General features: G+C 41.4%; 1 long non-coding RNA gene across 1 annotated transcript in view; it reads left to right on the top strand.

Annotated features, from left to right (window-relative positions):
• LOC115608968 overlaps nt 1–22,830 on the top strand; it is a 59,653-nt gene extending 36,823 nt beyond the window's left edge. Inside the window, exons 2-3 of the long non-coding RNA XR_003991700.1 lie at nt 14,274–14,407; nt 22,544–22,830. This is a non-coding gene — a long non-coding RNA (uncharacterized LOC115608968). The remainder of the gene's footprint in view (nt 1–14,273; nt 14,408–22,543) is intronic.
• The last annotated feature ends 3,079 nt before the right edge of the window (nt 22,831–25,909 follow it).

Genomic DNA, 25,909 nt, shown 5'->3' with positions numbered 1-25,909 from the left:
ATGCTTATGTCACAGAAGGGTTAGGGATATAACTACTGGATCCCAAGGGACAGATGGAGCAAAGCCAGCATAATCTCTGAATCCAGCTCTCTACTCTTACTCTCTGATCATAAAAAGCCCAGTGAACTTGGAACAGACACTTTCATTCAGCAGCTGTTTGTGTATCAGCAGCTAAAACTGTACGTAAAATCAGAGATTTTTCACGGAGGCTCAAAACGGGTGGGGAACCAGAGTCCTTTTTCCTGCCATGGCAGCAGCCCTGAAAGACCTGCTCAAGGTTTCTGTGCAGGCTGCTAGAGGCTTTGGGGTGCACTGTTCTTCCAGGGCATGGATTGCCCTCTCCCCCCACCCATGTTTTTTTCTCCCCATGTTTGCGTAGCTTCCAGCACATAGAAGGTTCTATCAAAGCAGAGTGCTAGAATTATATAAATGCTTAGTGCTATTACTATAAAAAGTAACAAATATCCTCATATATGCCTGCCCCTCCCCATGGGAGTTCTGGCTATAAACTTAGGTGGTCTGAGCTCAAAAGTACAGCCGTGGAATTGCACCCTATGATTTGCTCTTTTTGACGTAAGAGCTGTATTCTCTCCCACAGGCTGGTGTCTTCCTTTTTTCTCTGTAGGAAACTCAAAGTGCTTCTGTTTTACAGATCTCTTTCAGGCATGATTAAATTGGCCTCAGAGGAATGGGATTTAACTGAAAGAAGGCCAACTGGTATATTTTAACCATTCCCAAGAATCCATGCTTCATCAATAACAACTGGAGAGTCCATCACTATGAGCAGTCAGAACTCCATCAGATGAACTTCAAGCAAAAAGTGTGTCTTTATCACACTGTGCTTAGAGGACAGAAGACATATATTTTAGAATGAATATGTTTTTCCTTTCCCTTCTCTGCTTCTTTTCCATAAGTTTGTTCTTGTAAATAGGTGTGTGTTTTAGTGACAGCCACATGGACCTGTTATAACATCCCACTTATTTGTCTTTACTATTTTTTCCACTGAGCTGTTTTTCTTTAGTAGGTTTTAAGAACTTTCACCTCAATCCTTGAGCAATTCAGGGTGCAAAACCCAAACAGCATTTGCTACATCAGATGCAGATTTTCTGTTTGAGAGAGGGAATTTGTTTTGTAAAGATGCAGTCTTGATTTAAAGACTTCAAACGATCTACCACATCCTGCGGTAGGTTGTTCCAATGATTAATGGCCCATGCTAGAGAAAGTACAGCAGCTTCCAACCACTGGATTGTATTCTGCTTTTTTCTGTTAGACTAAATAGCTATTTGTTATCAGAAATCTCCTCCTTATGTAGATACCTGCAGACTTTGATTAAGTCACTTTTTAACTCCTCTTGGATAGCCTTAACAGATTAAGGCATGTCTTCCTAACTCTTTTTTCTTTAATTTTTTTTTTTAAATCTTTTCCTGGTTTCATAATATAGTTCCAGAACTGACATGGTATTCCTGCAAGCATTTTCACTAATGCTATGTGCAGGTATAAGAGCACCTTCTGAAATCTAGTTAATGCTATGTATCTTCTTCTTGTCTTCACATCCTCCTGGTATATATATTGTACTGAAAGTCTGTATTCCTTTGTTTAGCTACCATTATTCCCAAATCCATGCTGAGGCCCTGAGTTGCTCTGCAGGCTCTTCCCCCACCATGGCTTTGGCTGCCTGTGCTCCAGGGCTGCTCTAAAATGGTGCAGTTGTGTAACCCTCTATTGAGCTCCCATGAAAGTATTTAAACTATGAGAAATAGATGGAGGGAACCTCGTCTGGGGCTTTTGTCCACTGTCTTGGAAGCTGCATTTAAGCTCAGGCTTTTGCGCTTGATCGTAGCCCAAGTTACATTTTAGGTGTGCCTTTGCCAGCCTTGTCCTGTGCTGAGCCTGATGTAGCCTTGCAGACCTTACTTCTCAGTTTAACCTCAGACCTGCCTTGGCCCTGTGGACTGGTCTGAGATGAGTGGACTTTTGGCTGACTGTGGTTACTGCTGCTGGACCTGCTCTGGTCTTGTCTGGGTAGTGTGTTCCTGCCCCTGCCTTGCTGTCACCCTCCGCTGTGAAATAGGAGTGTAATAAGGACCAGTGACTGTGGGGCTTCAACAGAGGATGGCAGGTTTCAGTTCCCAGTTACTCAATATCATTTGTTGAGTTGGTTCAATTCATTTAGTGGAGTATGTTGCTTTGTTGGAGTTTTTAACTTTATCAGTAGAACTTGCTATTTCACTAAAAGGACTAAGATCATGCATTTCTGACAAGACTTCGCTTCCCTGAAAATGTGCTGAGACGAACGTTCTGCTGTTGTCATTTAATTATTTACTGATTGTCTCCAATGTTAAGCTTCTAAGACCAGGACAACATCTCTTTTCAGCTAATGGGTTGAGTGTCTGTTAGTCATCATGTTTACCATCTTCAAACATTTGTATGACCTTAGCTTCTTTTACAGTCCTCTCAGACTCTTCCAGCTTTTTAAAAAGTCAGTGTATGTAGATCAGAGTGTTCCCTGGCAAGATACTTTTATATCGCTGAGAAGAAGTTGGCCAGTGCCATTTATCTGCCGCTGGGTAATACTTCTCTGCTGGCTGATGGGACAAGAAGAGGCTCCACAGCCACCTCAGGGTCTACGAGCACTTCCACACACAGAAATGCTGGTGGGAGTATGAATAAATGCTATCATTAGAAGGACTTTAAAAGGAGTTAAAATATTTGCAGAAACATCAAAAGATCGGGCTTTCCATTATTCTGCTCTGCAATGGAGACAGAAGGGTAGCCCTGGCTGTAAGCCCTCCCTGTATTACATATATTAAATACTGCCTGCTTTGAACTTGTCTAATTTATGCCTTGCTTTACCATCCCAGCCCAAGCCCCATCTAGAATTACCACCCAGGCCATACTCCCCAGTCTGCTTCACGGAGAAGCTAGAAGCTTCAGCCCAGCTCTGGTCCAGACAGGAGTCTGTGCACACCAGCTCCCAGCTGCAAGGAGCTGCCTTCCCACTGCTTGGGTCAGCACAAAGCAGCCTCAGTGCTCCTGACAGCTCCTCACTGTTTTGAAAAGCGCTTCAGTTCTCAATGACTGGGCAGGAAGTGTCCCAGAGTTGCAGTGTTTGGGTCTTGCAGAAACATTTTCACTCATATTCTAGTGCAAAAACTGGAGAACGAACCCAACACTTTTTTTTCCCCTACAGAAGAAAGCACAGTAAAACTAGCCCCAGAGTGATCAATTACTGGTGAAAGAGCATTTGTTTTAGGAGGTAAAAGACGTGAGGAAGTGGTCAGAATAATCCAGATGACTCTAAAAAAAAAAAAAGGCATGAGAAATAGCTGAAGCCATCAGTAATCACGCATGGGCAAAATTTTTAAAGTTTTTTCCTTTTCCTTTGTTTTACTTGGAAAGCTTTCTGAATTGAATGATATATTGAGAAATTTCATAGTATGTTAGATAAAAGTGTATCAATAAGCCATCTGCCATTATTAAAGTACACTATTACAAGCTAAAGGTATCCTTTCCAATTTGTAACTGAAATTTCACACCTCTGTAATAATTCTTGAGCTTCACTCATCATTTTCCCTAAATGGAACTTAACTATTTGCATTGGTTTATTAGACTGTGTCAGTGAGAAAAGCAAAGACAAAGGGAAACATAATAATGTTCCTAATAACTAATTACTTAGAACAAGATCCTCCAGCTGCTGTAGTAAAGATGCTCATGTGGCAGGGGTTTGTGCTTCTGGATACAGCACTTGCTGTGTCTGGGTTAGATCAGGGTCCCATTGAAGTCAATGGGTGTTTTGTGCTAAACTGGATCTTGTATGCTGTCACTTGGGCAAATGGCCACCTCAGGCTACAGCAGAAGCAAAAGCACCACATTTGTTTTCACTTCTGAACTGCTGAAAGTAGGATTATATTACTTGTATATTTCATTCTGATTTTTTTTCCTTTGATTTAAACAAAGATACCACTGTGGTATGATCTGATACCAAGTACTGTGCGAGAAGCTGGAGAAGTCAATTACAAGTGAAATTGCAGACTTCGTTTACTGTTGCTTTGCTTTTAACTCAATGTTTTTCTTCATAGGCAATCAACATGTAATTTCCTTTCTTCAGCTGGTACTTTTTTGTCTCACAACATGAGCAGTGGCACTGCTCATCTGAATTCTCAGATTGTTCTCACTTTGTGGCACTTCTTTCATACTATTTAACTCCATCTTTCTCCTGAATAGATATATTACAGGGGAAAAATGAATGTAACTTCTAACAAGTTGCCAAATGAGCGCAGCAAAACTGAGCCATGTTGAGACAGTAAACACTGACTGAGTCAATTTTTCACTATGCAAAATGTATTTATTAGTATTTTGCTCAGACAATCTAAGGGCCCAGAAGCACTCCTCCAGTGACTAGCTAAATCTGATTTTTGTTTGTGACCAGCATGAATGCTGACCTTTGCCTTCTTGACTGATCTTTGCATCTCATAGAAAGTTCATGGAAAGGTCACGGAGCAGCACTGACTTCCTCTGCGTGTGCGTGTGCCTGCATCCCTGCGTGTGCCTGCGTGTGCGTGGGGACACCTTCCTGCCGCTGAGCCAATGGAAGGGCTGGCCTTGCCCACCGACAGCTTTAGTTTCATGTTTGTGGACATCTGGACCCACTTACACCAACAGCAACATAGTCAAACCAGGCAAAAGGGCACATCATTTTTTATTTACCAAGTGCCTTTGTTCGCCTTAATTTTCACCGGCAATTACTGGCTATTTATCTTTAAAGTTTTGTCTTGGTTCAGATATGTTCTTAGTTTAAGGAAATGGTACTACACAGAATATCTGGCTTTGTAACACGAAAGGACTAAAATGTGGCTAGAAACTACTACAGAAGAAATGGCTAACATGGCTTTTTCTTAAATACGCATGTATTAAAGAGAATGAGCTCTTCGCTTAGATTGCTTTGGTGTAGGTGCATGAAAGAAAAAATGACTTCTTGTATATTCTTGAGCTGACTCCTCTGACAGAAAAGTTCAGCACTGCTTGTCACTTCAAAAGAGAGCTATGAATCTCATGAAAGCTGCTCTGCTGACACCATCAGCTGTACAGCACCGTTTCCAAAGCAGACTTCAGAAAGCAGCACTGTTAGAGGGTTTTAAATCTTCGCTCAGAAACGGTATCTACTCACAAACAGCAAGAATAGCTCTGAAATTGTGAAAAATGCACTCGAGTCATATTTAGAATGATTGCATGTGGGGGATATAACAATACTTTTCAAGACTGTAAGCACTGCGTATATTCCTATCTCGTGCTATTTATCTTGCAGATATACAGCGCTGGAAGTTGCTGGCTGCAAGCTGGTAAGCTTGTAGCAGTGAGAAGGAGAGATCTCTCCGTTTGTCACTGGCCGTATATCACCACAGCTGTGCCCTTTGATTACACAGAGGGCTCCTCTAGCCATTAATAATAGGAAACACTTTTTGCCTGGTGAATGCATCTCGACGCCATCCTCTAACACCTAGGCTTTGCAGTGAGGTAGAAGAGGTAAATTAAGGATGGAGCTTGTTCATTTTACATTTACACTAGATGTGTAAACAAGGATAACCTTTGTTTTCCTTGGAAAAGAAAATATGCCATTCTTTTTCCTACCACCACAGTGACTAGATTTTTACAGAAACAATATAGGACTGCCAATTACAACTTGCTGAGGAAGTGACACTAATGAATCACCATAATGCTGCCACAGCATCACGGAAAGTCCTGTGACGCCAGTCTTCCAGATTAATTGCATCACATATAATAGCTGAGCCACATCTGCTGGCCAGGTGTATCAGCATAAAAGATTTTCCCCAAAAAGCAGAGCTCAGAGTAAATCAATATACAGTCTGAATGAAACCCTGGGTATGAATACTGCATGGCCAGAATTAGATGGCTATCTGAAATTGTCACAAATAATTGATGCTAAGATTGGAAAATTTTAAACCGGTGTAAATCGTTTAGCACCAGAGAGCACTACAAAAGGCATTTCATGCTTGATCTGCAAAATGAATCAAAATTAATGCTAAGCTCATGTGGCATGCTGTTGCTCTTACCTCTAGCAGTGCAGTGTATCTGAGCTGCTCCAGAGAGGTGTTTGCAGTCAGTGGTGCATGGAATCTCTCTGGGTCTGGCCTACATTGATCATCTCCCACAGCATCTTTGACACAGTAGGAAAAAGCTTAAGACCATTCATCTTAACACTGATTTTAGTCATGTGTCAAAACCTTGGTTTAACCCATACCAACTTTTGTTTAAAATGAGGACTTTTGAGTAGCAAAAAAACCCAACCGAAAAACATGAGCCCCTTCGATGGCCGCACACAAAGAGTTGTGGTAAATGGCTCGATGTCCAGTTGGAAACCTGTAACGAGTGGTGTCCCTCAGGGATTGGTGTTGGGACCGGTCCTGTTCAACATCTTTGTCAGTGACATGGACAGTGGGATTGAGTGCGCCCTCAGCAAGTTTGCTGACGACACCAAGCTGTGTGGTTCGGTTGATACGCTGGAGGGAAGGGATGCCATCCAGAGGGACCTTGACACGCTTGTGAGGTGGGCCGATGCCAACCTTATGAAGTTTAACCAAGCCAAGTGCAAGGTCCTACACCTGGGTCGGGGCAACCCCAGGCACTGCTACAGGCTGGGCAGAGAAGAGATTCAGAGCAGCCCTGCAGAAAAGGACTTGGGGGTGTTGGTTGACGAGAAGCTCAACATGAGCCAGCAGTGTGCACTTGCAGCCCAGAAAGCCAACCGCATCCTGGGCTGCATCAAAAGAAGCGTGACCAGCAGGTCGAAGGAGGTGATCCTGCCCCTCTACTCTGCTCTTGTGAGACCCCACTTGGAGTACTGTGTACAGTTCTGGTGTCCTCAACATAAAAAGGACATGGAGCTGTTGGAGCGAGTCCAGAGGAGGGCCACGAGGATGATAAGAGGGCTGGAGCACCTCCCATATGAAGACAGGCTGAGAGAGTTGGGGCTGTTCAGCCTGGAGAAGAGAAGGCTGCGTGGTGACCTCATAGCAGCCTTCCAGTATCTAAAGGGGGTCTACAAGGATGCTGGGGAGGGACTCTTCCTTAGGGACTGTAGTGGTAGGACAAGGGGTAATGGGTTCCAACTTAAACAGAGGAGGTTTAGATTAGATACAAGGAAGAAGTTCTTTACAGTGAGGGTGGTGAAGCACTGGAATGGGTTGCCCAGGGAGGTTGTGGATGCTCCATCCCTGGCGGTGTTCAAGGCCAGGTTGGACAGAGCCTTGAGCCACGTGGTTTAGGGCAAGGTGTCCCTGCCCATGGCAGGGGGGTTGGAACTAGATGATCTTAAGGTCCTTTCCAACCCTTACGATTCTATGATTCTATGATTCTATGATTCGAAACAAAGTCTGCTCTTGCTAGCCATAATTTCACATCCCTTATTCGTCAACTGCTGGAGGCAGCCATCCCATCACCCGGATTTGCACTGGGGAAAGGATTCTGCATAATGCAGTTGCTTTGGAGGTACTCCAAATATCACTCAGAAAGGTATCATTCCTGTTGCTGCATTTATCCCAGATGGTGCCCTCTGTTTATATTTTGGCAGAACCTACAGTTACTTCATTGATGGTCCTGTGACTATGATATGTTCCTCTTAAATCTGTACTGACAACTTATTTAGGTCACGGAGTCAGAGTTTAATTTCCTCAAGTTAGATTTATTCCCTCAAGATGTAAAAACATAATAAAGCGCATGCTTGTTGCTGATTCAAACATGGGGCTGGAAATCTCCACATTGGAGGCTCTCCCAGCATGCTGTGCCTCATTTTTCAGCCTCAGTTACTCGCTCCTCTATTTGAGAATGTGCAAGCTGAAGCTTTTGCAGGATGCTCCCCGGGCTCAGCAGTGGGCATGCACCAGCCTGGCCGCCCACTTTGCTCCATGGATTTTTTGCTTTATTGAGTTCTGACTGCAGGCGGGGAGGTGCTACGTCATTCTAGAGACCGCAGTAAATCCTTGGCAAGAGAATCCATCCTGGGTTCTCTTGTGTGAATAACATGACGTATATGTAATAATAAAGTATTTTATTTTTTTATACCTCTGTTGTTTCACAGACACATAACTTAGCTGGAAAATACCATCTACCTATATGAATGAACAAGTAAGAATTAATTAGATGTGACTGGCTAAATTGAGAACATATCTCTCAGTTTAACATATTTTTCTAGAAATCCCGAAAACTACACAAAGCTTACTTTTTTTTCTATTTTTATAATCTACCTGCCCAAATACACTTATTATATTGGTCACTGAATTTAAATGATGAATTTCCCTGCTTTTAAAGCTAAGAGGAAAAGATCACTAAATTCCTTATCATGAGATAGTGATAGACTTTTCAAAAATGCACAGCATCTTGAAAGTTTGGTTTCATATACCATTTATATTCCTGAGAAATAGACATGTCTCACATTCTGTAGCAGTGTTTTGTGACATTTGGATTTACAATGCTCAAGTTTAAGTCTCTAGCCCTTTGCAGTCTGTCAAAAACAGCTTCTCTGTCCATTTATTTTTGTCTTCTGTGCTCAGTCTGAATATCTTTTGTAAATTTATACTTGACAACCCTCGTATTTCAGCAGCTGGCTTTGTTTCACAATCTACCTTGCTTGCTCTGTTGCATTAGCTGAAACAACAAATTTAATCCATGATGTCAATAGTAAATTATAGTGGAGATGTAATATATGCCTGACATCACTAAGGTCAAGGCCATGGTGAAAATATTGCAAATAATAGATCCAAAGGGTCTCCTCATAGTGGTAGTTGCTTGCTGCACATTTAATGTTACGAGAAACAGATTAATGCCGCACACTGCATTATGTTAGCCTTTTAGTTACAGCCAGCATAAAACTCTGGCTAATGTAAGAGTGCTCCCTCAGCATGAAAACAGGTTCCAGAGAAGTTTGCTATGTCATTATATTTCATATTTTCTAACTGATAAATAATTAAAACAAGAATTACTTTACTGAAAAGATTCATTTAGAGCACACATTTTCCATTACCCTAACTGTTTGGAGGGTTTGGAGGAAACATTTATGGCATACCTTACCTAAACTACCTTGCCATTAAAGTATCTAAATTACCTCAGTGAATTCTGAGCACAGAAGTGGTTGATGAATTGCTTTTGCATAAATGCACTTTCCCTTTGCTACAACCTAATTTTGTGTATAAACACACACACACACAGAGAATAAAGTAACTACTGAACTCTCTCAAGAAGAAAATTGAAGCCTGGAATTTTCTCTGTGTAATGAAGTTTTTCTAAGCATTGCTTGCATTATAAGCATCCTTGGACTCTCTGAGGACAAGCCAAAAATGGGTTCTTCTACAATGGTGAAAGAGCAGTTAATGAATCATTTTCTCCAGTGTGAAAGTACTCATTCCTGTTAATTTGTCCAGTTTTACAGCCAGAGCTTTTTTAATGTCAAAATTCACTTTTGGTTTAAAAGTCCATTTAGTGCCAAAGGGAGGAAAATAAAATTGTGCCAAGTGAACCATAAACAAATTCAATGTATGGCAGAATATGGAGCTTTCCATTCCATCAAGCTCTATTATTTGTTTTATCTGGCAAAAAGAGCATCAACAACCCAAGGATTTTCAATCTGCAATTCATCCCTTTAACTTGGCTCTGAACTATTTTCATTCCTTAACAAGAAAGGATGGGACAGATTCAAAAAGTGGCAGAACATACCAGAGTACAGCTATGGTGCTTGACTTTCCACATGCACTGTCTGGATGAACATAATTTAATAGGTTTGCTCCTCAGAGGAGCGGGTTACCTTTTACTCCTGGTGTTCCTACCACTGAATGGAGGAAGGCTTGTGCGGGTGGTACCTTTTGGCTTCCATTTCAGATTAGTTTTAGTAGTATGAGTAACCCCACAGAGTGCAGGAACACACAGCGGATGATGCTTGACTCAAGGTCTTTACATACAAATCCACATTTGGGAAATATGGACATTAACCACCTCTGCAGGAGCTTTGACCATCATGTGTCTTTGCCCATGTTCTTTACTCCTTCATTCAAATTCATGGTAGACTAGAGTGACCAAGACTGATTGTCATTTATCTTGTCACTGTATTCAGTGATCTCCATGCAATGAGTTGATGGGTTTGGTTCAGTTCCTGTGGGATGTCAGTCCACTTTTTGTCCATTATAACACATAATGGTCAAAGCAGCAAAGAAATGGAATGACAGGTGACATGATAATCCTTTCTTGAGGTTGTCTGGCAAGCTTGAGTGAGGCAGGACGGCAGAAGGGATTTACTGAATCTTGTGCTTTTGACCTCTGGGCTGGTCCTTTCAGAAGGGCAGTTTTCATTATTGATAATCTGGTGGTCAACTGCCATGAAGGTATTGCTTTAAGGATGTAAACAGTAATGAGAATCCCAAACACTGAAGTTCCTGTGATAGTCTCTTACATGCAAACAAAAAGTAGAAAAGGGAATCAGTGGCTGCTGGAACCAATCAGCGTTCTCGGTCTGGGCTGCTTTGATGACTATTTAATCTTGCCCATAAAAGCAGTTTAAATAATACTGTTATGTGTTGATGCTCTTAGCACTTGCTTTGGTGCATGATGTATGGCCACTGTCTGCTCCAAGAATCAACAAATGTGCATTATTCCATTAGCAGTTTTCTGTTTTCTTCACAGCTTTACAATTTATTAGTTATTTATGTTAATGTACTAATGTCTTATTTTACATATTTATAATATCTTCTTTCCTTTGCCATGAAAAGCAATGAAAAGTTTAGGTATTGCAGATCAGTTCAGCTTACATAACATTTACAAATGTTCTTTATAAAACCAGTGTCATAGAGAATCCTTTCTACATTTGCAACTGCTGTTTTAACTTATGTGAAACTCTTACTGATATGAAAACAAGATTGAGGCTTTTCTAATCCTCTGATGCTTCTTTCCTGCTGTTTTTCAGAAAGAGAGAGAAACTCCAGCTGTATAAGAAGAGATGACTCTTTTTCTCCCAGTAAAATCTGGGAGAAATGTAGGAAGAAGAACATCATCAAAAGGTTGAAGCTGTGGATAGGAAGGTTTTAGTGGGAGGAAGAACTCACACAGGGAGCAGTGTGGTGGAGTCTCAGAAGGTTTCTAAAGGCATGCTTATTCAACAAAAATGTAGCTGATATCACTCGCTACCTGGCAACTTATTCCTGTGCCTGTATTATGCAGCATGAGTCAGTTATTTCTGACTGATTGTCTTTTCTCGACTTCCATGGCACATGGTCTTCATGGCACTTACAGATTCTGAACATTGTCAGCATCATGGCTCTGTAAATATGTCATTTTAAGGCATCTCCATTACACCCAGCACCTTAGCTCTGCTCATTATTTACCACAATGATGTCACTCTGGGCTAAGTCAAGCAAAGGCATTGTGTTAGTGTGATGCTTTTAGTTTTGGGTGCTGACTGTATTGGGTCAATACTGGAGCATGGCTAGTTCCACCTCTGCCCAGCACTGCAATTTAAAAGCATGTGCCTGGGGTGATAAAAGTTTCATATATCAGGATGCAAATTATTTGTTGGTTGCCTATGTGTAACTTCAATTAAAGTTTTTAGCAATGCTTATGTTTTCTAGCCATATATCATCAATGTTTTGGGGCATATTCTACTCATTCAACTTAATGACCTACTTTGCTACATCACCTCAGCAAAGGCTGGAGTTCATCAGCATCTGATGTCTCCTAGGTAGCCAGTGTGAAGTTGTCAGAAACTGTTGATGCAGTTTTAGATATTTACTGACGAATTCTCAGATATTTTTAGTTGTACACCCGCTCTTGCAAGTGGACCTGTCCCCGAACAGAATGACTCTGAAAGAATATTTTGGTAAAAATGTTAATACACTCTTTTGGACACAGATATGCTTTACCTACAAAAGAGTTTCGAATGCCTTTTCATTAGCTGCAGACCACATCTGACTTCCCCTTTTTTGCCCTCACAATGTGACTCAGGTTAAGCCACATCAGTTCCTAAGTTCCTGTGTTAAACAATGAAGGATACCATGGTATGATAACCCCTTATTAACTAAAAACTGCATCAACACTGACAACTCACTTGGCACAGGCCGCCTAACAGACGTGAGATGCTAATGAGTTTCAGCCTCTGCATAGCGACATTAATTCATCTCAGTGACGTGCTTTGTTTCCCAAACCCCAGACACTTCCAGTCTCAGAAAGCACCTGTAGATCCACATTTGATGGCTTCCGACAAGTTTTCATTTATTTGTCTTTTACACAGATTTCATTACTACCTTTTAATCTGAAACCATTTCTCACATATAGAGAAAACCACCTATTTCCAAAGATATTTCCAAGATTATTTAGGGCTCAACTGACCATGAGTATTATTTATTTAAAGGTAAATTTCTCTAAATCAGAAAATTGAAGAGGACTAGAGCTTGTAAGTGACCCCTAACCTTCAGTTAACACCAGCTTGTCAGTTTGCCTTTTATTTGTTTTCTAAATAGTTAGAAGGGAGAAATTTCACCCCAAACCTAACAGTTTAAAATGATCTTATGCTACCTAACAATGAAAAAACTACCATCATCTTATAACACCCATAATGTTTATGATTCTCCTTCTATAGGAATCTTCTTGAGTCCTGATGGGATATTATGCCCAGAATTGGTTGATGGGATGACAGAGTTTTTTTGGTCAGATAAAATCTGATCTACAAGGGTAAAGTAACAGCGCAGAGCAAAATGTTCACCCTTATGGAAAAAAAAAAAAAGTCTACATTGCTGTAATAATGCCACTTCTACCATTTTAACTAAATAAGAACATCCACTCTGATCTCTCAGATCTCATCTATAATGTCATAGTCAGGATTAATTTGGTCATCCTCTTAGAACAAAATTCTTGCTTTCACAAACTGGCTTAAAAATCATGCTAACAGTCTCCAAACAAGAGTAGTGGCTGGGTGTTAATTAATTTTCAGAAAACTGACTAGAAAATGAAGTTTTCTAAGCTGAGACTGTTGGTGGTAAAAAACAAATGCACAATATTAATCAGCACTATTTTGGTTCAATGGACTTGTGGTTTCCTTCCATTAGAGTCTGTCCTTCCTCAGAAGCAAGCTCTCCCCACCAGGAACACTTATTTTCTGAGAAATACTTTCTGGGAAGAAGGCTTTCCTGGTGAGAAATACCCACCATATAGGGAGATCATTAGGCAGCCCTCTTCACACCCTTCCTGACAGAGAAGGAATACGCAGATCTAAGTAATTCAGGTGAAATGGATTATCTAAAAGGAGTAGGGGAAAATTTAACCTGGAAGGTCTGATCATCCTGAGAGTTCAGCTCCATCCTCCTCTTCCCTTCATGATGCACCCTTCCCACCTCTGTCTCTCCTGCTGTAGTGCCTCACTCGTTCCATTAGCAGCACTGGCTCCAGTGAGAGCTTTCCCTGCCTGACACAGGGTATCTTTTGCTACCACTTGCCCCCTCACAAGTATTGAGGGCCACAGAGCTGAATTTCTCCTTAATGCCACTGCACTAGCCAGTGGGTTCACTCCAAAAGCATGCTGCAGTGAGAGCAGGCGCAAGAACAGAGGGTGGATTTTTGACTGGGAAAGCAGTGTGCGCAAGGATAATGCCTTTTGGAAGAGCTTATATCAGGACCCAGGATGTCAATGGTTCCTCTATTCAGAAATAAGCCAATGCACATAATTGTGGTTCCTGACCCAGTGCTGGAATACACACAGCTGCCCCAATCACACATGCTACAACCTTGCTCCTAGAACTTCTACTCTCTCTAAATGGCAACATTCCTGAATTAAAATATAAACATGCTCTTCCATAAAAGGGGAAGAAAAGGAGAGTTCTGTATTCTGCAGAAAACCCAGCTGACTTGAAAATAAATATAGAGGAAATATATAGCAACCAAGAGTAAATGTTTTTTCTCTTCAAACCTGTAAAACTCTAAAAACCAAATAGTCTCAAAATGTGCTCTCTGTCTCTGGTCTTCCAGCAGCACGCAAGCTCAGAGTTCAGAACACTGGCAGAAAAAATTTACAAGTCAGTTCATAGGAAAAAAATTTTTGGAGAAATTTTGGTCTTGTTTGCAGAACTGTATATCTTGTTAGGGCTTGAAAAGCACTGCTTTGGATTTCTCATATAGCAGGGAACTTCTTTGGGGAAATTAAGAAACAAATTAAAGTGCTGTTTATGGCAATTGAAACACTCTGAAAGCATATATTAATTATGATGAACATCTTATTCTTATAGATGTATGTGCTGCTGTCATAAATTATTATAAGCAGCCCCTAAGGCCATATCTGAACGAGGAGACCTGGAAATATATCTGGAATGTGCACCAGCGGTGGGAGTGCCTGCTCCAGCTGCCTCTGAGCCTCCTGCAGGTAAGACCCAGATGTGCTCGGGTTTTCTTCCCCCAGCTTCTCCTTTACCTCATCTTCCCACAGAGGGGAAATTGGAGGGTACAGCGCTGATGGGATCTCTTAGTACTAGAAAGCTGCCATGTCAGGGTTCCTGGGTGCTGGCTCCTGGCACATACCATCAAACTGCCCCAGCCCTGAAAGAGACAGTTGTGACCTGGCCCCCCTTGTACTGGGAACTACAGAAACCCAAAGCAGCTTTCTTAGTCCCTGCATCAACACTTTACAGTGTTATGTGCTGGATGCTTCCCAGATGAAGACTAGAGATCTGCCCTCAAGAGTGTACAAGAGTCCAAGAGAAGGGAGAAGTACAATGAACTTGAGAAAAACTCTGTTGTTTTTCTTTAAAACGAGCTCAATACTTGGGAAGGCAGCAAAGTCACATTGCTACCTGCTATGTTGATCAGACACTTTCCTATAGCAACCCTGTTTAAGTAAAAGATAGATAAAAAGCTTTATTCTGACAAAAAATAGTCAAAATACTGTTTTGTACTATTATTTGTCTAGGTAAAGTGAAGTTTAAATTGCAAAATGCATAACCAAATGCTGAAAGGTTTGATCTTGCTCAGGCATAAATGGGTAAGTTGTGCCCAATGGCTGAGAACTTTCTGATTAGATAATTTGTTCACGATTGTTTGTCAAAATGAGACATTTTCAAGGGAAAGTTTCAATGACTTCTTTGTCAGGAAAGGTTTCATAGCTTTGTTTTTTGGTTAAAAACAGGGATAAAAGAGAATAGGCAGACTCAGCACAGCCTAGCAGAAGGGTCACAGACTTAAAACAGGCAAGACCTGCCTGGAAGTATCTGCTGTCCCCAATCCACCCAAAATGGTTTACAGACCTGCAGAACCCCCAGTCAGTTCGCTGGTCTGTTTATCCACTTGTCTGTTCCCTCTGCTTTTTTTGCTATGGTTTCTCTGTCTGGTTTTGTTTTTTTTTACTCCTCACATATTACAAAGGTTTTCTTTCTTTTTGCTTTTTTGGATTTTTTTTTTTTTTTTTTTTTTTTTTAAACTTGATATAACAGAGCAGCTGTTACAAATTTTAGAACAGTCTTATGGGTCCAGAATAAGGTTTCTTGCCTAGCTTCAGGTAATTTGCTTCACCTCTGAAAGCAGGGAACTTGTGAGTGCTTAATGCTGGGGCATCAAGTCAGCTCCTGTGTATTCAAATCCCTATTTTACACATTCACTTTTGCACAGCTCGCAAAGGCAAGGCAACCCCCAACCCTTTTTAAAGTCACAACATATTTTCATGGTGGCTAGAAACAGGTCTTTGCCCTCCCTTGCCTGCCCTGGGCATAGGCATTTAGAGCTGCTTAAGATTCACTTGCAGAACACAAAAATTCAGGACCCTACTTACCGCATGTACAAGATTTTCTGAAAATAAAACCCCAAACCCTGCAAAGAGATTTTACACTTTGTTCATCTTGGCATTTGCATCTGCTCTGCTGGCAGAGAGCTCTAATTGTCAGGGACACAATAGGCTGTGCTCTTATCTGTGATTAATAGACATGATCTTTCCAGAATGATAAATGCAGGTAGGTAAAGTCTCTGTGACTGTATCTACACTACACCATAGATTATCAAAAACCCTACAATGTGGACATTATAATAAGCATTCGTAGTGTCTAAAAGTGCTGGCTAAGAGTTCCTAATGTCTAGAATGTGATTTTTATGATTTCAATGAGGCTTTGTGTGGGATCATCCTCCACAACATTGAAATTCAGTGTTCAGTTTTTCTTAGCTGTTGCTCAATGCAGTGGGACCAGTGCCCTGAGGCAAAGGCTGTGGCAGAGCCCTGCCTGTTCTTTGCATCTGCTTGGGGTGAGAAGAAAGCTCCTTCCTATTGTACTCCCTTCTCTCCCCTGTGCATCCCGGGACTGCATCCCCCAGGCAGTCTTCTGCAGGCTACATTATGGCTGGAACAGGGGAGGTCCCACCACAGAGCTGTCCAAAAGTTCTTCAGAATGGTTATCTATGGGCTTACCTCTGCAGGGATATGGGGTGCCATGCAAGTCTTCCCTCCCCAGTTGCTCTCTCCCCCAGGATAGAGTTTAATATTTATCATCAAAATGATAAAATACAGTAAGTAGGAAAACAACATGCTGGATTCAACTAATTCATTGCAACATGAAGCCAACATTTAAGTATGAAGTTTAAATATAGTTTTGTTCTAGGCTAGCCTTGCCTGGCCTATGCCACAGTACAAAGTTTGGATCTGAGTGCCAGAAAGCTCGAAGGTGCTCATCCTGATGATTTTATTTAAATCATATTGCTAATACAATATCTAGTACAATTCACAGCCTACTTTGGAAGTCTCGTCCCTTGTTAACAAGAAGAAGCCTTAGACAAGCCCAGGAGTAAAAGGAAGTGAGGTTACGGGAGTGAGGGCACAGGAGTGGGGACAAGCGGGCTTCGTTTCATGGGTGATCACACAGATCCACAACAGACATTCAAGGGGAAGGGCAGTAAAACTCAAAATTGTTTTATTTTTCTCATCTGTCTTTACTTCCTTGTGTGCTTTTTAGTGACTTCAAAGGAAAATATTCCCTGCTTCGTAGGCAATAGTATGTATTTTTAAAGGTGATGTGCTGATTGCCAAAATATCTATTGCATTATGTGGATCAACAAAAGGAAATCAGACTGGTGAAAATGTCTTAAGACAAGGAAAGATGAGACTGAGAACCTTTGCTCCTCCTCAAAGCCACAGCCAGCTCAGAGTTTGCATTTGCAAGGCAAACTAGATACAGGTGTCACAAATTGAGTCTTTTGGGAAACTCAGACTGTTACAGCCCCTCAAGAGAAGCATTGGAACAACATTTTCCTTTTTCCTGAGAGAAAAGTTTCAGAAGGCTAAGATCCTCTGAAACTTGCTGCAGCAATGAACTACCACCATTAATATATCCCATGCCATCCAGTCATGAGGGGGAGAATGGTGGCTGCAAATGACAACCAGCATGATTAAACCCACTCATTAAAGAGATCAAGAATCTGCAAATGCTGTGGTGCGTAAGATGCAGAGCAGCATACTATTGGCAGATGGAAACATCTGTAGTAGAGATGTGACATTCAGAAATATGCAACAAGTTTTTCAGATGCTCTTGCAGCCTGAGACACAGGCCGCACACTGTGAGCAGATGGCTCAACTATGCTTCATCATATGCAGAAACACTGATGTGTTGTCATGCCATGATGTAGATTTCTGTTGATAGCAGGTTAGTGGCATTTGGCAGTAACCACCGCGGAGCCTTTTTCCCTTTTTTTGGTGACATGGGTTGTTTTTCCACAGAGGCACACGGCATGGTGCTGTGATGTTCCCTCTGGTATTTCCTCAGACCACCGTGGTGGGTTTGGGGAGTCTGCGAGGAGCAGAAAGGAGCAGCTCAGCTCTACTCTATTATTCTGCATGGGAGCCAATGGCCAAGCAGGAGGTTCCGGCTCACATACAGCTGTCTGAGGCAAGCTTTGTGATGAGGAAGTTTTTGGTACTCAGATCCTGAGAAGCATTATTTTCAGTGTATATGTTCTGTACCAGGCAGCATAAGAATTAAGCATGGTGAAGAAACTTGTATAAAGTTGACATAAGGGTTGTATCTGCTTTTTTACCTCAGGTTTGTGATGAAATTCCAGCCAGAGCAGTAATGGCCAGGAAAACTCTGCAGTTAAGACTGGTCAGACTCTTACATCTCTTCCTCTTAAACAATTCCACATATAAAACTACTGATAGTTTTGCTGCTTGCCTCTGCATTAGACCAAAGCAATCTACCTAGAGCGCAGGGCTGTGCTACCTGAAAGCTCCAGCAAAGTTAGCATGAGCCTGCTCCTGTTGCAGGCAGGCCAGATTTGCCATACCCATGTGCATCAAACCTCTGCTTTGGTGTCCCTAACAAATGACACCCTTCTGGGGAGAGCTGATGGCTATATTCTGTGTCCTTGAAGCCTTACCTACTTAACCCACTAAAACCTCTCTTTTCCACAGGGGCAACTCTGTTTCACCTGGCAGACCCAAATTGGGAATTCGTAACAATAAGGAGCAAAAAAGATCTGACAAGGGTTCTCCCTCAGAAAAACGTTTTAGTCTGTGACTGGCTACTTTATAATCTTTATATATCTATATCTACTATATCTACTATATCTACTTTATAATAATTTATTATATCAGGATTTATAATCTAATTGCTAGGTTTCCTCCAAGATTAATTAGTTGCTACAGATATCCACTCTCATTTCTGTATATCAACAACTCTTAATCTTTTAATGCATATCAAGAAAATATGGGGAAGGCCAACTTCTAAATACTTTTCACAATGGCCAAGATGATAATGTTCAAACACATGTATTAAGCACATTTGTTCCCATAAAGCACACAAGCCCTAGAATCTTTGGGTACAGAGATAAGATATATAAACATTTTTATTAACATGAATGAGAGTCTTCTTTCATTTTTCAATAATAAAAGATATAAAGGGTGAGAAGATGAATTATCAACAAATTGAGAATTTGGCAGGCAGAAAGAAGTACTGTCACAGAATCAACAGCAGAGAGGAATCAAAAATACGAAAGAACTTCCGTGACAGCTGCTAAAAAACACCCACTCTGAAGCCATGTGGGCATTATTGGATGATATATGCATGGAAAACTAAAATAATTACTTTTTCATTATCTTGAGGAGACAGTAGTGGACAACTGTAGAAGACATTTCAGGAGAAGCTTTAGACTAGTCACCTGATTAAACAAAGTTAAGTGCGTGTTTAAGGGATTTGCTGCCTTGGGATCTTAATTATTAGGGACAACTTCCATGTGTGTGTTTGCTTTAACATTGTCTCCTGGTGGAGAACTGCTGGCCGCAAATGGGCTGGCAAGGTAAACAGAAACAATGCCCAGCTGCATAGAGCTGAGTTGCTCCATAGTCTGGACAGGGAGAAGATGTACATAAAGAGATGAAAACAAATGTACTAGGAAAAGGTTATCTGTAATACTGAGCAGTAGAATAGATACTGGCAAAAAGAAAAAAAAAAGTAAATAATGATGGTATCGAGGTTTTGAGCCTCTGACAAGATGAAGGAGTTGACATTACTGAGGAGACAGACAGGATATGATGGAGAAAATTAAGAGGAAAAATAACATGCTTTTGTTTTGGAGAAGGCAGCAGGGACAAGGGTGCTGGATAAGACAAAGAGGCAAGAAGCAGACTTTGAGAGGCAGTTGGAGAAGATTGAGAAAAGAGAGAAGAGTGGAAAGAGAAGAAAAACAAGCAGAAAAACAAGAACCACAATGGGGTGAGAGGCATTAGGAAGCTGCAAGTACCTCACATTTTCATTACCATCTACTATGAACTGGTTGAAGTATGCATTAAAGTACACACGTAAGGAACTTCTCATCATCACTGATAATGAGCTAAGCATAAGCCATGGAAGCCTGTTATAAACGCATTAAAATAAAAGTTAAAATATCAGCCTTTGAGGAGTGGCCCAGCTTATCAATGGCATGGGCTGCCTGATGGTCGTGTCCATGCTCCTTCCATGGAGGTTGTACCTGGGAAGCATTGTCCATGTAGGTGCCCTTTTCACAGGCAGCAGAACACCTCCATCTGCATGATTCTGATCTCAGCAGTCATAAGCTTGCAATAGACTGGCCTATTTCACTGGCAGGGCTGAACTATGAAGTGGAAAATACTGAAATTATGTTCATCCATTCCAGGTTCCTTGTATTTTTTACTAACATGTTGCAAATAAACAGTTTAATATCTAATCACATGGATGGGGAGATCAGCATTTCTGGAAGTTATCAGACTCAAGCGCAATGGATGAAAATGAAGAAACTTTCATTTTCAGTGCCAATTGCCATGTAAAGGCAAGGCCATACTTTGCCTCAGTTAGTCATTATCTGGAATGGCTTCACCTAGCATGTAATGGAAAGAACTAATTTTTAGAAAGCATTCTTGAAATCATAGGGACAAAAAGCATCATGAAAATATTAGTTTACTTTCTTTATGAGCAGTGCGTGACTCTGCAGCAATCCTAGCATGATCTTGGACTTGCAGACCTCTCAGTGACCGGAGGAGTGTGCTGTATAACTACTAATTATGTTGCCACAGCTTTTGAATGGCACCATTTTGTTGTTAGAATGAACAAAGGATGCCTACGAGGGAGTGAAATGTAAGGTGCTGAGAGGAAAATTTTCTGTGGCTTGCTGGGGGAATGTGGGCAGCATGGCTAACGTGACAGGTCGTGATGAATGATGTTACATGAAGAGGGGCTGGGCCAGATGTGTGCATGCAGTGAATGTCTGTCCTCGATGAACTGGGTAGCTTAATGGGAGTACGCAAAGAAAAGGTCCTTTCTAAGACAGGATTTCATCCCCCTCTCTTTGTCAGGACCTTTCATTTAGAAATGTTACTCTTGCAGCAGGGATGGCCATGGGCTACATGGCATTAACCCGTTTTGACACTAGGGTAACACAGTGGAACAGCTTCATCAGCAGGCAATGATCAGGTTCCCTCCAAATCAAACACTCAGAAACAGAGATCGCTGTTGACGAAATAAACACCGCTTCAGTTCTCAGCAGTTAGCACAGATTGCCATACACTGCAAACTCACTGAAATCAGTATATTGGCAGGAATATGTGGAGAGGACTAAGGTTAAAGTGGTAATCAGGTAGAAGTAGAATTTAGCCTAGTAATCACACCACTTCTAACACCAGTCATCCAGAAAAGAAGTTAAGGAAACTAGAAGTCTCCTCTGAGTAGAGACTTCCTTTACATCATAGCTTTCCCTCTTTGCTAAAGAAACATACATAAACACGTGCCAATAGTAATGACTTTTTTGTGTAGTTTTGCATGGACATCTCCTGTATCAGCATCTTCCTGTACTGAGAAAGCTTTTTTATGTTACGGGCCATCTCCAGCACTGTTGGGAGAAAATGCATCACGAAGAGAGGTGTTAGGGGTGGGTGGGCTCAGCACCATGGTGGTGAAATATTAACATTAGAGGTAGCAGTGTAAAATATGGACAGTCTGTGTGGCTCTAGACAGAAGAAAAGTGTGTGTAAAACTTGCAAAAGCATTCTACAGCTTGCTGGTGATCAGCTGTCTGGAAGAACAGTATTTTTGTACAGCTAAACACTGTACAAAGTGGGTGATTGTGTGTCTTTCAGCTTGGTTTTGGGTTTTTTTTTTCCTTTTGGCTGACAAGATTTCAAGCAGATTAGCAATAAAATCAATTAATGTAAACTCTATGTGACTCTTCACCGGCTGTCAAGGACAACTAGCAGCCGCCAGATAAAGCAGCATGTTCCCCTCCTGAACCCATTTTTTACCTCAGTGCATTACAGTAAGTTGTCCTTTCAGTGGATGTTTGACGAGGAATCATGTTTTTCTGAGCCCTTTTTAAGACAGACAAAAATTAATTGGTCCCACTTTCCTGACCTACATCAGGCAAGTTATCTAAACACTGTAATGTAGTCATATATAAAAGTTATGGCAATTCCTTCACTGCTCAAACCATGCAGTGATTAACTCTATTTGTGTATTTATTTCAACACGCTGAAGATGTCAGAGATCTTGGGGCCATACTTGAAAGTGTATCAACAGTGCCCTTTTCCAGGCAACTATATTTTAGAAAGCTTTAATTTTGTTGTACCTAGATGTAATCACAAGAGGAGATACATGTTTAACAATGAATGAAAATGGTTTGGATGCACTGAAGTCACATATAAGCACAAAATTAAAACAAAAACTATTATCAGGACATGATTTTATTATGAAACACTCTTAAGCAGCTTAGTATTTTAATATTTTTATGTGGGCATACAACTGTCAGCAGTTTTCTATTTTCTTTCTCTTCTCTGGGTCACTGGGCAGAGTAACAGGTGAGATTTGTAATTCTTTTCCACCTACTATGCTGTTAGATGTTCTTGTGGCTATGCCCTTTATTTCCGATTTATTAGCTGATACAGAGAGTTATAAACTGGCACTTGTATATACAAGAAATGGGAAATGTGGGATAGTACTAGAAAAAATCCTTGAAGTACTTTCAGTGCTTTGAAACAGTAAAATAGTAATAATAGTGAAATACCATGTAAATCTTACTATTTCAGCTACAACACATGCCAAGGCCTGCACCAGTATCTACACCAGCCCTTTGAGGTGAACCAGTGGCCATACACAACCACGCTGTCTTCATTTGAACTTGCAGAACTAAGTGCAGGACCAGGGTTTCTCCTGGCTCTGCTCATGCTGAGTAGTAACTTTCCTACTGCAGTCTACTGAAGAACCTGCTTATTGAAGTCAAGAAAGCAGAATCTGACCTTTGGCAGATAGTTTTACCATATCCCATGGAGTAAGTTACTATCTAAAATGCACAATAAAACGCACATTAAATAATTGTCATGGAGTGAATGTCATGATTATTACAAGGTCCAGACACAATATATGGGAGAGCAAGAGCAGCATTACCTGTTCACAGTCAGCATCAGTTGTAGGGGTATCTTGTGTTAGCATTTGTCAGCATTAGTTCAGGAGGAGCTTGTGTGCAGTGGCCAGAGCAATCAGCCCAGAAGAGGGTCTGCCAGCCCTGGGGTTCAATCCTGCTCCCAGTCCTTACATCTCACCTCAAAGCTGACATAGCTAAAACTCATTCAAACTCTATTTCTTATGCCGGTGCCAAAACTGGCCAAGATCACCAAGGACTATCCTGGCCCTTGTAAAGGGCCATGGCAGCTTGCAGTCACCGGTATGCTAGCAAGGTCTGAGAAGTGAGTTCATTAAGCCTGAGTCCACAGTCTTTCTGGCTTTGTCTTGTATGTGGATAACAGTGACCTGATGGGAATGGGTCTAACTAAAAATCAGCAAACTTTTAGATTTCAAAGTGACAGTGTAACTGATGGATGATGATGAGAAATGGTGGTGGCCCTCAGTGATGTACACCATAGTCAGATGCACCATCAAGAGTCATACATAACTAGGTAAAAATACACTTTTTAAAACACCTAAACATGTTGGCCCTTGGCAAATAGTATGCAGGGATTTTTTTTTTTTGGCCTCAGAAGTAAATAATGCATACTTTATAACCATCAAGAAAATTCTCTACTTTCCCCTCTTCAGATCATCATCCTAAGAAAAGAAAAGAAATGACACAGGCAACTATTATCCAGTTAAATTGGCTGACTGATGTTTTTAACATTGATATTTCTTTTTTTTTTTTCTTTTTTCTTCTGCATTTGGAAATCATAGAGGAGAAATAGCAGCTATACAACTTCAAAGCACTTTCTAGCACTGGATGTCATTAGAGATATTTCAGCTGTTCTTCCTACTACGATGGCTCTGGCTTTCACATGCGGCATGCTCTAAACAACAGTAAGCAGAGAATGGACAACCGTTTGCTCACATGAAGTTTTGGTGTCAGTATATATCAGAAGGGATGTGCCTTCCAATTTGATTTCAAAATTCTGCTGGCTTTGCTCACACCACAACCATGAGAGCTTTGAGGTGACCAAGATACTTCACTGGTCAACAGACTGAGCATGTTAGCCATGAGGCAGGGATGTGTGTGTGCTTCAGTGGGTGCTGCATGAGAGCCTTGAGTGAGGCAGAACTGCAGGGTGGCAGAGGGGCTCCAGCCTCTGTGGCTGGATCCATCCTGAGCCCTTGCTCCCAGGGTCCAAAAGTTTGCTACAGGAACAGTAACACTAGAAGAAGAGACTTTATTGCCCAGAATGATCAGGACATCATACATTCAGCTTCATTTCTGTCTGAGATTGCCAGGTACCCTGATGTAACTGGCCATATGGTTTGTGTGAGAAAATTCCCTTCCCAAACAAAACTCTCCACAGGCAAAATATTTGAGTTGCCGTTAGAAAAAAAATGGGACTACTGGTCTCACCATTATTCATACCAGGATAAGGCCAAAGCAGGTATCTGTCACTCAGTGTCTTGTTTTGTATCTTTCTTGCTGGTCATAAAAATTTTAACCCTCCTAAATGTTTCAGTCTTCTTCCCATAGCACTCCACATCTTCCTCTATTGCTTTATTCTGATGTGGGCATAAGCCAGATTCTTCAGTGAAAGACAGAAGTACTATATCTACTTGTATTCCTCCTGCTTATTTCCCATCTCACCTCCCTCACAGGGCACACCAAGTATGTACTGCTTCCGCAAAGTACACAATGCTACCAAGGGAGCAGAGTGCAGAGTGACAGGAATGAGATGTCCTGGTACCAAACTGGGACATCCCCTTTCCTGAGTATGCACAAGGCCTGATAAGTTTGCATTTCCTCTGCACATGGATGGACTCCACCAACAGGATAAGCAGTTTAGCCGGTTATTTGTGTTGACAGGGCTGGCCATTTAATAGTTAATATTGCCTTGCACTGAATGCATTGTTATCAGGCCTCTAAGGTATCACATTTGATGGGCACAATTCACACTTCTCAGAACCATTATGCCAAGCTTCCTGCCAACTCCTTAGTTTACTCAGGACTCATATTTGCAAGGTTATTTTTGCAGCGACAAAGGCTGGAAACTTCAGGGCCGATCCTCTGCCAGAAAGAACTGGCACGGTCCCGCTGCCTGCCTGTGTCCTGGGGCACTGCTGGGGCAGCGGGCAGGCACGGGGAATACCACGGCACCACCTCCCTCCAGCTCTGGTTCAAGCCAGGAGTCAGCCAGTCACACGGACCTGTCTCTCCTTCAGGTCTATGGTAAACCAGCTTGAAAGCCATGAATTTCCTCAGCCACTTTCCATTATCAAAGGGCCAATTTCTTTTTTTAATTTATTGTTGTAGCCAGGTGGGTGCTGGGCTCCCTCTTCACTTAGGCTCCACGACCTAGGCTTTACTGTACTACCAGACCTGCAAGTTTGATATCCTCAGGCAACGACTTGCAAATGAGAATCATGTAGCAGCTGAAAGCATTTTATTGAAAGTGGGCAAATATAAGACCCAAGACACAAGGTATCATGAGCCACAAACTGAAGGGAAGGCGGGGAAGCTAAACAGGAGACAAAAACACTATTCTATACTTCAAAGTCAGGAAATAAGGACATTCTTTCAAAACAGCAGATTATGAGTATGGAAAATTACCTACAACCAGGAAAATGTGAAGCTAGTATTTTCAGGACTATATGTGTTCCAGTTTAATGGGCTGTATCTGGTATATATTAAAATAGTCCTAAGCAATGCTGTTATAGTTAAAGGTGGATCAGGTCTTTTCATTGTAAATACAAATTTCAGGGCACATAGTTCAGTGGTATAAATCCCCAACAGCCTAAGCCTGTGATACAACTGTCATGCCTGCGTGCGGTTCCTCCTCCCTACACAAGGCTATACGAACCAGCTACATTGTTTTTACCTAAAGAACAATGAGTACAAAGAAATTTATTTGGGCTCAGTTCAAATATTGCCATTTTCCCTTTGACAAGAAAGAGAAGGATTTAGAGATGGGAATTTCAGAACAAGTTCTTTCTCT

Source organism: Strigops habroptila, chromosome 5 (genome assembly GCF_004027225.2).
Source record: "Strigops habroptila isolate Jane chromosome 5, bStrHab1.2.pri, whole genome shotgun sequence".
Lineage (NCBI taxonomy): Eukaryota > Metazoa > Chordata > Aves > Psittaciformes > Psittacidae > Strigops > Strigops habroptila.
Note: the sequence above shows the minus strand (reverse complement) of the source record. Positions and strands in the feature narration are given on the sequence as shown.